The 12598-nt window shown below is 45.7% G+C and overlaps 1 long non-coding RNA gene across 1 annotated transcript; it reads right to left on the bottom strand.

Annotated features, from left to right (window-relative positions):
- Positions 1 to 1318: 1318 nt before the first annotated feature.
- Positions 1319 to 11966, bottom strand: LOC115293590. Its single transcript, XR_003909510.1, has 3 exons — positions 11815 to 11966; positions 10098 to 10204; positions 1319 to 1490 (listed from the first exon to the last, which is right to left on the bottom strand). It is a non-coding gene; the product is annotated as an uncharacterized LOC115293590 (long non-coding RNA).
- Positions 11967 to 12598: the final 632 nt, after the last annotated feature.

Raw genomic sequence — 12598 nt, 5'->3', positions numbered from 1 at the left:
TTAATAAATAAATAAGCATGGGACAATAGTGTGTCTCTCTTCATTTCCAGAAGGACCTGAAGGAAGGAAGAAGCACCTGCCTAAGCCTTCTGTGCCCACTGTCTCCTTACAACCATCCTACAAAGTCAGCAGCATCACACCAATTTTGCAGATGAGGACACTGAGGCTCACAGAGGGGACAAAATTCATCCAAAGCTCTGCAGTTAGAAAGCAGTTCTCAGCCACCCTTGGAAATTAAACACTACCCATGATATTTTTTTTAAAGAAAGGATGTTTTCCTTCTGGTGTGTAAACAGGAGAAGGGCTCCCCAAGAAGGTCATTGTAAATATCATTACTTCTCCTCGGGGCTTTGTCAGCTTATGTTACTTTATTTATCAACATTCCATAACATGCAGATCCAAGAACATGTCCTCAAGTGGGACACCGAAGATGTGTGCTTTGGGGGTCAGGCAGAAACACTTGCCAAGCACAGAGCGCGGGGCTGGGTGGGAGCTGGGAGCTGGGTCCAGGCTCGGGGGCGGGGCGCTAAGGGCCCTTCCCAGCATCTCCCGCCTGGGTGGAGCAGACAGTTGGAGTTCCAGCAGCAAGTTCCTCATTTCCATAAGGGGGAGCTTGTGCACAGGAGATTCTCTCCTGGCTAGAGGGCCTCGGCATCCAGGGACTGGCTCCAGGCAGTGGCCACTTGATGACACTGACAAGGCGTCTGCCCTGAGCACTGCCTGCTGCCCTGTGGGGGAAGGGGGGCAGCCATGGGGGATAAGGGCAGGCTGCCCCCCTCCCTGTCTATGCAGTCGGGGAACCAAGGATAAGGAGGGGCAATAGCACAGCTCTGGAACCAGAGAGGACCGAGGCTCCCTCTAGCACATCATGGATTAGCCGCATGACCTTGGGCTGCTCACCTCCCTGGGACCTCGGTTTCCTTATCTGCAAATTGGGAACAACATCGACTTTGGGAGTTTCACAGAGCAGCAAATCCAGTGCTTGGGGCAGGGTAAATGCTTCATAATAAAAAGGGATAATACTACAATGATTCTTGTCGGGTTATTTATGCAAGCCCTAATTTCCACCCCAACACTCACAGGTAGTTAGCTCTGCTCGTCATTCCCCAGCTGGGGCTGTGGAGTGATTTGCACCGGACTGGGGCCCCCCTGGGTCCCGCAGCGAAGAGCCCAATAGAAAGGCATTTAGGGCTTGTGTTTGCAAATGCAAAAGCAGGTACTTTTCTTAACAGAAATGATGACGCAGCAAAGATATTAAAGAATATGTCAGAGAGAAAGAGAGAGAGAGAAGTCCCCAGAGTTTAATTCCTCACTCAGATTCAACAACCAGTTTCTCTTTTTTTTTTTTTTTTTTTTTTTTTAACGCAAACCCCGCCTCCACACAGATGTTCTGCTGGGGTTGTAATCCTAGCGAGGATACCAGGTGCTGTTTGATTCCTAACTCGCTGTGGTCTTTGGTCTGAATCACTCCATCTCTTTTCATTTGGTTCCTGCCAGAAAGCAAAGCATATATTTCATGGACCTCTCTTCCCAGGAGGAGGAATTTCTCCCCAGGCTTCCCTTCGCACAGCTCAAGGAGCTGCATTTGGGTCAGAACGATGGAATGGCAACGCAGTCTGCTGCCCTTTGGCTGCCTTCTTAAGGTCCTTTTTCTCCCCCAAGTTGGAAATAGCATTTTTGCCCTGATTATCAAAGTAACACGTGTGGATTGGGAAAGATTGGGTAGTACTGAAGTTCAAAAAAAAAAAAACCAAAGTTACCCCAAAGAATATCACTGCTAACGTTTTGTTGTGTCTTTTTCAGACTCAACTCTGTCCGGCCACATACAAACCCCGTTCAAGGAACAGTTAGAGAATACATTGTTCTGTATTCAGATTTTCTTTGTCTACCTACCTGGTTCTCCTTGCTCATCCTGAATGACTCTACATCATTTTATCATGTGGGTATGAAGCACAGTTCATTTAACCAATCCCTGATTGTTGGACATCTGACTATTTCTGGGTTTTTTTGTTTTTTTTGTTTTTTTTTTTGGTTTGTGTGTGTGTGTGTGTGAAAGCGTTTTATTTTGAGATAATTTTAGGTTTATTGGAAGTTGACAACATAGGGCGGACAGTTTCTATGTACCCTTTACCCAGTTTTCCCCGATGGTTACATCTTACATAAGAGTGGTATAATATCAAATCAGGATATTGACATTGGCGCCATTGGAGTATAGTTCTATGCCTTTTCATCACATGTGTAGATTTGTGTAGCCACCACCACAACCACGGTACGAAACTATCCACCACCATGAGGATGTCCCTCATGCTGTCCTGTTATAGCTACACCCTCCCCCTTCATGCCCTCCCTGACTCCTAGCCACCACTAATTGGTTCTTCATCTCTATATTTTTGTCATTTTGAGAATGTTGTGTGTGTATGTATATATTCTCAAAGTATACACACACACACACACACACACACACACTTTTTCCACTCAGCATAATACTCCTGAGATCCATCCAAGTTCTTGCATGTATAAATTTTCCCTTCCATCTCACAGCTGAATAGCAATATTCCATGGTGTGTGGGAACCAAACCTATTAACCATTCATCCATTTTAGGGCGTCTTCATTGTTTCTGTGTTTTATCTATCACAAATAAAACTGTGCTATGACTACTGTCGTAAAGGTTTTCATGCAGACATCTTTTCATTTCCTTGGGATCAATGTCCAAAGTGTGGTTAGTGGATTATGTGGGTAGCATACATTTCATGTTTTAAGAAACAGTGAAAGTCTTTCCCAGAATGGCTGCACCACTTAGTTTTCTACAGCAACATATGAGGGGTCTAGTTTCTCTAAAATCTCACCAGCTTTTGATATCATCACTATTATATTATATTATATTAATTTATTTATTTTTAATGTTTATTTATTTTTGAGAGAGAGAGAGAGAGGGAAAAAAAGGCAGAGCAAGGGAGAGGCAGAGAGAGAGGGAGACACAGAATCTAAAGCAGGCTCCAGGCTCTGAACTGTCAGTACAGAGCCCTATGCAGGGCTCAAACCCACAAACTGTGAGATCATGACCTGAGCTGAAGTCAGCCACTCAACAGACTGAGCCACCCCAATATCATCACTACTTAAAATTTTACCTATCGTAGTAGGTGTGTCGTGTATCTTACGGTCTTAATTTTCATTTTCCTGACGGCTCGTGACCTGGGACGTCTTTTTGTGTGCTCCTTTGCCGTCCATATCTCCTTTTGGAGATTTTCTTACTCTTTCAAACTCTTGCCCATTTTCTTAGAGGATTGTTTGTGATCTTACTGTTGAATTTTGACTATATATATGTATATATATATATATACACATATGAGTACTTTGCATTTTACACAACATCTTACATATAAAATACATAATATCTAATATCTGTATCATTAGATACTAGAATATATAGTCTAGATATGAGTCTTGTCAGTATGCCATTTGCAAATATTTTTTCCTAGTCTGTAGCTTATCTTTTCATCCTCTTTTACGAATCAAAAGTTCTTAATTTTGATGAGGTCCAGTTTCTTTATTTTTCTTTTATAGATCAAGGTTTGGTGTCATGTCTAAGAACTCTCTACCAATACGTAGATCCCAAAGATTATTTGTTTCTTTTTTTTTTTTTAAAGTAATCCTATGCCAGACAAATACTGTCCTTCCAAAGACACCCACTCCCAATCCCCAGAGCTTGTGAGTACGGGAGCTTACATGGCACAGGCAGATGTGATGAAGTTAAAGATCTTAACATGGGGAGTGAACTCTGGATTATCCAAGTTGGTCTAGTGTAGGCAACAAAGGTTCTTACAGGGGAAAGAGTGAGACAGGAGAGTTGGAGGGGATGTGGCTATGGATGCTACAGAGCGATGATGCTGCCAGCTCGAAGGGTAGTCCTAGGAGCTGGAAAAGGCAAAGCAACAGACTCTTAGAGCCTCCAGAACCTACTGACACCTTGATTTTAGCTCACTGAGACCTATTTTCATTTCTGACTGCCAGAACTGTAAGATAATAAATATGTGTTGTTTTAAGCCATTAGGTTTATGGTAATTTGTTACAGCAGCAAGAAGAAGCTAATTTAAACCCTTTGATGAATACCCTTATAAATAAATCTTTGCATACTTTCCCAGCCTTTTCATTAGGATCAAATCCTAGATTTCACATTGGTGAGTCAAAGGGTATATATATCCAAATTGGTACCATTTACACCTCATCATTAGCTTTTTATGGATTCCTGTACCTTGCTTGAGTAAACATTGATTCTTACTAATGTGAAACATGTACTTGATATTGCTTTGATTTCCTAGTGCGTGTGGATCCTGCATGTGAGTGCATATTTCTGTGAATCATCCGGTATGATAGTCTAATATGGTAGCCACTAGCCATATATGAAATGTGGCTACTCCAAATTGAGATAGGCTCTAAGTATAAAATTATTACACACTGGATTTCAAATCTCTAATACCAAAGAAGGAGAGAAAGAAAGAAGGAAGGAAGGAACAAAAGAATGAAAAAACAAAAGAAAGAAAGGAAGAAGAAAGAAGGAAAAGAAGAAAGAAATTTCAAGAATGATGTTTTACATTGATTATACACTGAAATTAAATTTAGATATATATTAGCTGAAGTTAAAATATATTCATAAAATTAACTTTACCTATTTTGCTTTACTTGCTTAACGAGACTACTAGAAAATTTAAAATTACGTATGTGGCTTGATTTGTGGCTCATGTTGTATTCCCATTGGTCAGTCTGGGCCCAAGCCCTCTTGGCCACAGCCCTTTATGACCAGCAGCGGGCAGTGACAGCGTAGTGGCCAGAGCTAGGGGCTCAGCTCTCAGTCATGCAGGAAAGTCAGCCAGGCCCTGTGGTCCCGGTCTCAGCAGCCAATGCCCAACCACAGATCCCGCAGTGTGGTGGAAAAGAACTTGGGGTCAGAGAGACCTTGGTTTTCAATCCCAGCTTCTTCCAGATTTTCTTGTACTTGAAGCTTTATCCATTTTAGTTTCCTTATCCATAAATCGGGGAAATAATCCAATAACCCTTATGGAGACATTTCTTTATTCAACCAACATTTATTGAGCCTACTGTGTGCCAGGCACTGTTCTAGGCTCTGACAATACAACATACAGCCCACAACCCAGAATGAGCTTAGCATGATGTTCTGGCATATAGTGGGTCCTCTCTCCTGCCTCTAGAGACACTTTCTATTGCTAAAAAGAACATTTCAGTGGAACAGTACATCCTACTTAGCACTTTTTATGAACCCACTGGTTCCCTGAATCAGAAGAGCAGCTCTGAGCATGGGTTTGAATTCATCTCTCAGCCATCACTTTGCGACTTTAGTTAAGTCATCTACAAAATGGGGCCCAAACACTACCTACCACCCAGGGTCACTGTGAGCATTCAAGAAGATAACATGTGTAGAGCTCAACTCTTGGGCCTTTGAGCTGCTGGTAGTAGTATTAGTGGTAGTCACAATAGTGGAAGTAGTAATGCTATGATTTTCTCTGACTTAGAATCCCAGTAATCTCAGGGCACTCCTAAGAGAGAAAGATCTAGAAGGACTTGTTAGTCTACATTGACAAGGCAAGTCCTTGGGCCTTTATCCAAGTGATGAACGTATTGCTGATCTGGTGGCTTGTGTCGAGATGGGCTGCCTACTCTTGGTCAGGCTAAAAAGATCAACTCTTGTCCTTGGCCAAAAAGAGCTCTCGCTGCTGGCTGCGGGCCCAGCTCCATCCTCTGTTTCAGATGCTGTCGGTACCCCTCTCATGGCCCCGTGGTGCTCACCTCCACCTGCAAGTGCCTGCAATCCTCTCCCTGAGGACTTTTCCCTACCAACTAGAACTTGCTAGGCAGGGACTCAGGGCGAGCTGGAGTGTCAGGTTCATGGCACTGGAAGTGGCCCTGAACTAGTGAGGAAGGGGTTGCTGGTGGGGAGACACCATAGCTTACTTAGCAGGGGTCAGGGCACCCTCGAGGTGTGTTCTCAGTGGATTAAGCTTCAGGTGCCCCAGGGGCAATTGGCCGGAGGGCACCCTGCATTGGCTGTCTTCCTCGTCTCCCCGTTCTCCATTCTCCTGCTGGTGTTTTCTTAGCACTTCAAGTTCTGCTTCTGCGAGAACCCAACAGAAATACCCTTCTTCTTTTTTATGGGACGCCTGTTCTGATTAGCTACCTCCCCTCCCGCAGAGTCATGTGCCTCAAGAAGGCTGACTCCCTCCAGTTCCAGGCTGGCCCTGCGGGCCGTGACAGTACGTGGGCTGGACTGGTCAGGCAACCGAACACTGGCCAGGTAGGTGGGAGGGCAGGCCTGCATCGGGCATGCTTTTCTCCCTCCTAAAAACTGAGCCACAAGAGAGCTGCTAGTCTTCTTCTGGATGTTTCTGTTTGGGTGTGATCCTGGTGCCGTCTTGTTTTCATCCTGAGAGTTAAGGATGTGGCCATCAGTGCAGACGCCCGAGCAGAGAGACAGAAGTTCGAGCAGTCCTGAGGACACCCTTGAACCACTGACCCAACCCACCTGGACACCATCGCGCCTCTGGCCTTTCTCTTATATGCGGTCGTAAGTTTTAAAGAAATGTAAAGCTACTTCTGAATTCGGGTTGAGGATTTTGTTACTTGCTTCTACTGACAAAAGCATCTACACTGCTCCGTTAATCTTGATGCAACGCAGAAAGCTGGCCATTATTATTGACATCCCTCCTTTGCAGATGAGCAAACTGAAGCTGGGGGATTGGACGCAGATGAGAGAGCTCCCCAGGTGCGGGGGGTTGTCTCCTGTGTCCACACAATGACTATGGGCTTGAGAAACTGCAGCTGTTACAAATGGAAGGTCAAGGTCACCGATTCTGTGTCAATTCCCCTTAATACAGTGAAAAGTCCTTTTATACAGGGACAGTCCATTCCCTGGTTTAAGAGATAAAATGAGTATTGAAGGTGCAGCAAGGCTCTCAGCTCCATTTCACAGTCAAAGGCAACGAGGTTCAGAGAGGGCCAGCCACTTGCCCAGGGTCATCTGGTTAGTGGAACTTCAATCCCTGGGTCTGACCTCCATACTTTCCCCATCAATCCAAAACCACTCCCACAGAGTCTGCTTTAGGCTTAAGTGAGCAAACTTTGTGGAAATGTTTTGCGGGCAGTAGCAGTGCCCACTTTTCAGTTCACCTGGCTTTGCCCTACCCTTGCTCTGCCCGCCGCCCCCAATTCCACAGGTGCAGCAGGGCCCACTTCGTCCCTACTCTCCCCTTTGGTTCCTTGCCTGTGAGAGCCCAAATTCCTGGAGGCCACTCCCAGAATGCTAGCTTCTCTGCATATTCTCTGTCTATTTCAAAATCTCCTGTGGGGCATCTGGGTCGCTCAGTGGACGAGTGTCTGACTCTTGATTTCGGCTCAGGTTGCGATGCCAGGGTCATGGGATCGAGCCCTGCATCAGGCTCCACATGGAGTGTGGAGTCTGCTTGGGATTCTCTTTCTCTCTCTCTCTCTCTCTCTCTCTCTCTCTCTCTGCTCCTCCTCCAGATCAGACACTCTCTCTTAAAAATAAAAATCTCCGGTTATTATTTTTATTTTTTTAATGTTTATTTATTTTTGAGAAAGAGAGAGACAGAGTGCAAGTGGGGGAGGGGCACAGAAGGTGAGACAGAATCCAAAGCAGGCTCCAGGCTCCAAGCTGTCAGCCCAGAGCCTGACACTGGGCTCGAACTCATGAACCATGAGATCCTGACCTGAACTGAAGTTGGACCCTTAACCCACTGAGCCACCCAGGCACCCCAAACTCTCCTGTTATTTTAAAGATAAACTTTTTGGAGGGTTGATTGTTTCTAGTGCACTTCAGTTAGCTAACTGAAGTGCACGGAGCAGTAGGAAAGAGGAAAACGCTGTCTATAAAAACAGTGACTATTCTGATGTTTTCACAGGAAGGATCCTAGAGGAGAACTTTCTCATCAGACCAATACCACACGTGTGCAAGTCTTAAAGCTAAAACTTATAAGCTGTCCATTCCTGTTTTCTGGGTTGGTGACACTTGATACCAAGAGATGGGAGCAAGTGACTGCTTTGTCAAGTACTTCTCTTGGCTAAGCATTTAGACAGGCTGTGCACCTCGCAGGAGACCCCCGATCCCATATTCCCAAAGCATCCGGCTTTCTTCCCTGGGAGTCCAGGAGGATGTGTTTCTAGTGAAACACACGGAAGTCACCAGCATTTCACCCATCACTCATTTAAGACACCAGTGGTGCAGAAGGGGCCCAGCAAGGGCTGCCAGCCCTGAGAAGGGAACTGGGGTTCCTGCTCTCAATCCAAGTTTAAGAAGCAGAAAAATGCAGAAGGGACATGTAGTGGGTGAATGGTGGCCCCCTAAAATGGTCTAGCCCTGGGAACCAAAGGATCTTTGCAGATATAATTAAGGATCTGAAGATGAGTTCAGCCTGGCGTATCTGAGTGGGCCTTAAATCCGGTGGCAGGTGCCCTGACTAGAGAAAGGCAGAGGGAAATTGCAGACACACAGAGAAGCTGGAGACGGAACTGGCTTGCTGAACAAATAGCAGCACAGGGTCTCACGACATTTGCTAAAGGCTTTCGGTATTTTGAAGTCAGGTCTCTCTTCTCTGCGCTTGGCTCGGCATTACGTCGGAAGGCCCACTGTGTGGCTTTGAACACAATGGTTGCCCTCTCTGAACCCATTTGTTGCACTGTAACATGAGGATCATCACGGTGCCCCCCAACCCGGGCCATCCTGAGAGTCAAAGGCATGTGGGGCCCCATTCTACAGCCCACAGGCTCCTTCAGGGCACAGACAATTGGTTGGTCCCACACAAGTGTTTGAGATCTGAATTTGTTACCAACTTTCAACTACCAGGAGACTTTACAAAAAATTCCACATTCTTAGGGCACCTGGTTGGCTCAGTCTGTAAAGCATGCGATTTTAATCTCAGGGTTGTGAGTTCGAGCCCCGCATTGGGTGTAGAGCTTACTTTTTAAAAACTCCCATAGGGGCGCCTAGGTGGCTCAGTTGGTTAAGCATCCGACTTTGGCTCAGGTCATGATCTTACAGTTCATGGGTTCGAGCCCTGCATTGGGCTCTGTGCTGACAGCTCAGAGCCTGGAGCCTGCTTCGGATTCTGTGTCTCCCTCTCTCTCTGACCCTCCCCTGCTCGCTCTGTCTCTCTAAAATAAATTTAAAAATTTTTAAATAAATAAATAAAAACTCCCATATTCTCTCGAGAAGTCAAAAAACCTGCCCACGTAATGTCACCAGTAAAGAAGAGGCTGGAGCTGACTGGCCGCTGGCCCGGCGCGGGCCCCTCAGTTTACCGCAGCCTCGCCCCATCCTGTTACACGCTGTCCCACATCACCCCTTCCTCTCCTTTACAGCGTCTGAGTCTGCAACCTCTGTGGGGAAAACTTCTTGTAAACTGTTCGCTGTTTTCATTTCTGTTTCACAAAAGACAGATCCCAAGCCCGCATTCTCTTTCAGGAGAGTGTCTCCAGTAGGGAGAGGGACGATGAAAACCTCTGTCAGACAGAATTTTTTACTTAATAGAATTTGTTGTAACCAGATCAGCAACCTCCTTTAATCCTGGGCCTCTGACTTGTGAAAATCTCTTTGTTACCCAGAACTAGATACAAATGATGGTACTTGTTAAAACCAGGCGTGCTGGTGGAGAGGGACTTCCCTTTATGCTTGTTCTTGCCAAGATTTTGATGTTTAGTCCCTCTCTGGTTTAACAGTTAAGTAAACGTTCATTTTGGATGCTGGTTCAAACCAGTTCACAAGGCCCTTTTAGGAAAAACCAACACCTTTGGTTTGGATTTTGTCATCCAAACCAGCTATTATTTTCTTAGATGTCAGGGTTCAGAAAGTGAGTCCAGTTAATGGAAGCAGACTCAAAATTTGGCTCTGCCTCTTGCTAGCTGTGTGACTTTGGGCTGTCACTGACCTCTCTGGGCCTCAGTTTCCTCATCAAGAGTATTAGCCCTTACATCACAGGATCGCTGTCAAGATTCGAGACAATGTGTGCCAGCTCATGGCATAGAAGCCGGGACCCCAGAGACAAGTATTATTCTTATTATGGTTGCTTACCCTTTTGTGAGGCTGCCTTGGTTTTAGCTTAGGGAGTAGAAATGCGGATTGGGATGATTTACCGTTTCACACACACCAGTAGCAGGATCTTGCCTCGATCTGCAAACCTTAGAAGTAATAATGATGAGCTTGATTATAATTATGAAGTTTAACATCTATTGACTATTTCCTAAGAACAGAGAATTCCCCTTCCTTGTCTCCTTCTATGCTCTCTCCTCTTCTCCATCAAAGTTGGTAGCACTCAGACATTCATTGTGTGTCGACATGGTGTATGTGTGGGAGGTCTAGAATAAGAAAATGTCCTCAAAGTCTATTGATTTGCACACCAAATCAACTACTTCCTAATTGTGAGTGCCAGCCTGAGGGGGGTCAGATCAAGCGTCAGTAAGTTGGGGGTGCTGTTGGCACACCCAGGGGGCAGTTCTTTAATATTCGCTTCTGTCCCACCAGCACAGGACGTTTAGCACTCGTGGGCCCCTGGCACTAATGTTAGTCACTGCAACAATCAACAATCCCTTCTCATGCGCCCAAATGTCCTCAGAGGGGTTTGAGAACTGTCATTAGTCAACCAAGCCAGTGACGACAATATTCAAGCTCTCCTGGCCCACAGACATGGGTCAGACCCTCCATCCATCTCAGTTTTCTGGCCTGTCAAATGGGGAGTCACACCCATCTCATGATCCCCATGGTCGGGGAGGGGGGCTACTAAGAGAGGGGATGTATGTGAAGCGAATGCCCTATGCCCAGGGCACATCACAGTGTAGGTCTAACATCAGTGGACCCAGGCTTCTCTTTTTTCCCCTGATTGTGTCTCCAAGTGACAGGGCCAAGGAGGGCCTTTGAAGCCCCCCAGCCTTCACTCTGCTCTAATTAGAAGTCATTGTGGAACGAAGTCCAGTATTTAATTTGGCCTGTGTTTGACAGATCCTGTGTGCACGGCTAACAGAGCTCGCACAGGGCCCGTGATACAGGGGGGATTCTTGGCCTGGGCTCAGGGTGGATTGGTGGAGAAAATGTCGCATTCAATTAAGGCTGATTGGCCCTGACAGTTGTCTGGGTGAAGTTTATAAGGTACATCTAATCTGGATGCATCTGGTCATAAAAATGCAAAACAAGCCATTCCCACCCAAGTTCTAACTCCAGATGTGGGTTGATTCTCAGTGATTGACACCATATTTTTTGCAGCTGTCCCACATTTCAAATCTTTTTCTATTTAAAATATATTCATCATAATTATGGAATGCAATAAACAAACTTCAGCCCGATGACAAGCTTTAAATATAAGAATGTTTCAGCTTAAAATAAATGCCGGATTTCTCAGCCCGGGATGGAGACAGCACTGATGAGTGTTCTCCAAAGGAGCCTGACCGTGTCACCGTAAACCAGACAGAGTTATTTTCTCTCCAGTATTGACTGATATTCGGAGGGGGGACAGGAGGAGAAAAATCAAAAGGCTATTTCTATCAGATAGAAAAATGTGCATAAGCCATCAGAAAGCCACCCTTGGGCTAAGACGGAGAAACCAAACTGGATACAACCTAATCACCCTTGAAGACTTCCCCATTGTGCAAGTTCTTCTCTGGGCAGGGGAAAGTAGTGCTCGGGTAGGTGGGGGGGTCAGGGCACTGCTTTCAAATCCCAGCCTCCACACCCACTCCGTTACACTGTGCATTTTTGTCAGTTGCTTCTCTAAGATGGAAGGTGACACATTACTTACCTCAGAGCGCAAGCGTAAGAACAGAATGAGTAGTTGTAAGCGGTGCTTAGAACAATGCCTGCCGTGTAGCTATTACGGTAATCAAGTTCAGCCCACCTTTTCCCACTGCTTATCTGAAAGAGAAGCTGGAGGTTTCGGGGGGTTAGGTGACCTGCACAAGACCACAAAGAGTGCACAGCAAACATGGAATGCAAACCCTGATTGGCTGACTTTACTACCAGACACGCCCATGAGCGGTCAGTTTTGCTACGTTCGAATTTTCAGTTGAAAGCTCCCGAAACCCTTTGCTGACGGCTGTTCTCTCTGTCAGTGGCTAGTCATGCGTTCCCGTAGGGTCCTGCTAAGCTTGGACAAAAGAGCATCCGTCTGTTCCATCTGTTCCTGGGCATCTTTTAGTTTTAATACTATTTAAATGAGTCTGTAATTGAGATAGTTAAATAAACAAACTTGTAAGTTAATTATAGATAGGTTCGCCCATGACCGGTCTGCTGGATTTTTCTAGCCACTTGTGGACCTCAGCCACGACCCCATGGTTCTCCCTTAACTTGGTTCCTCGAGAAAAATGAGAATTACTCAGAGTTCGTGTCAACAATCCGCTCCTCCTTAAAATGAAGCCATAAGTCACAAACGCTCTGAGTTCCCAAAAAAGCATCTGGAGCTAAATTTGTATCCTGACTCTGATGATTGTTCTCCTATTAGGCTGATGAGAGAATTAGCAGAGCCAGGGTCTCCTGGGGCTGTGCCCACAGCTCGGGCCAAGATGGAAACGGCTCTGTGGGTTTTA

This window comes from Suricata suricatta, chromosome 6 (assembly GCF_006229205.1).
Source record: "Suricata suricatta isolate VVHF042 chromosome 6, meerkat_22Aug2017_6uvM2_HiC, whole genome shotgun sequence".
Lineage (NCBI taxonomy): Eukaryota > Metazoa > Chordata > Mammalia > Carnivora > Herpestidae > Suricata > Suricata suricatta.
Note: the sequence above shows the minus strand (reverse complement) of the source record. Positions and strands in the feature narration are given on the sequence as shown.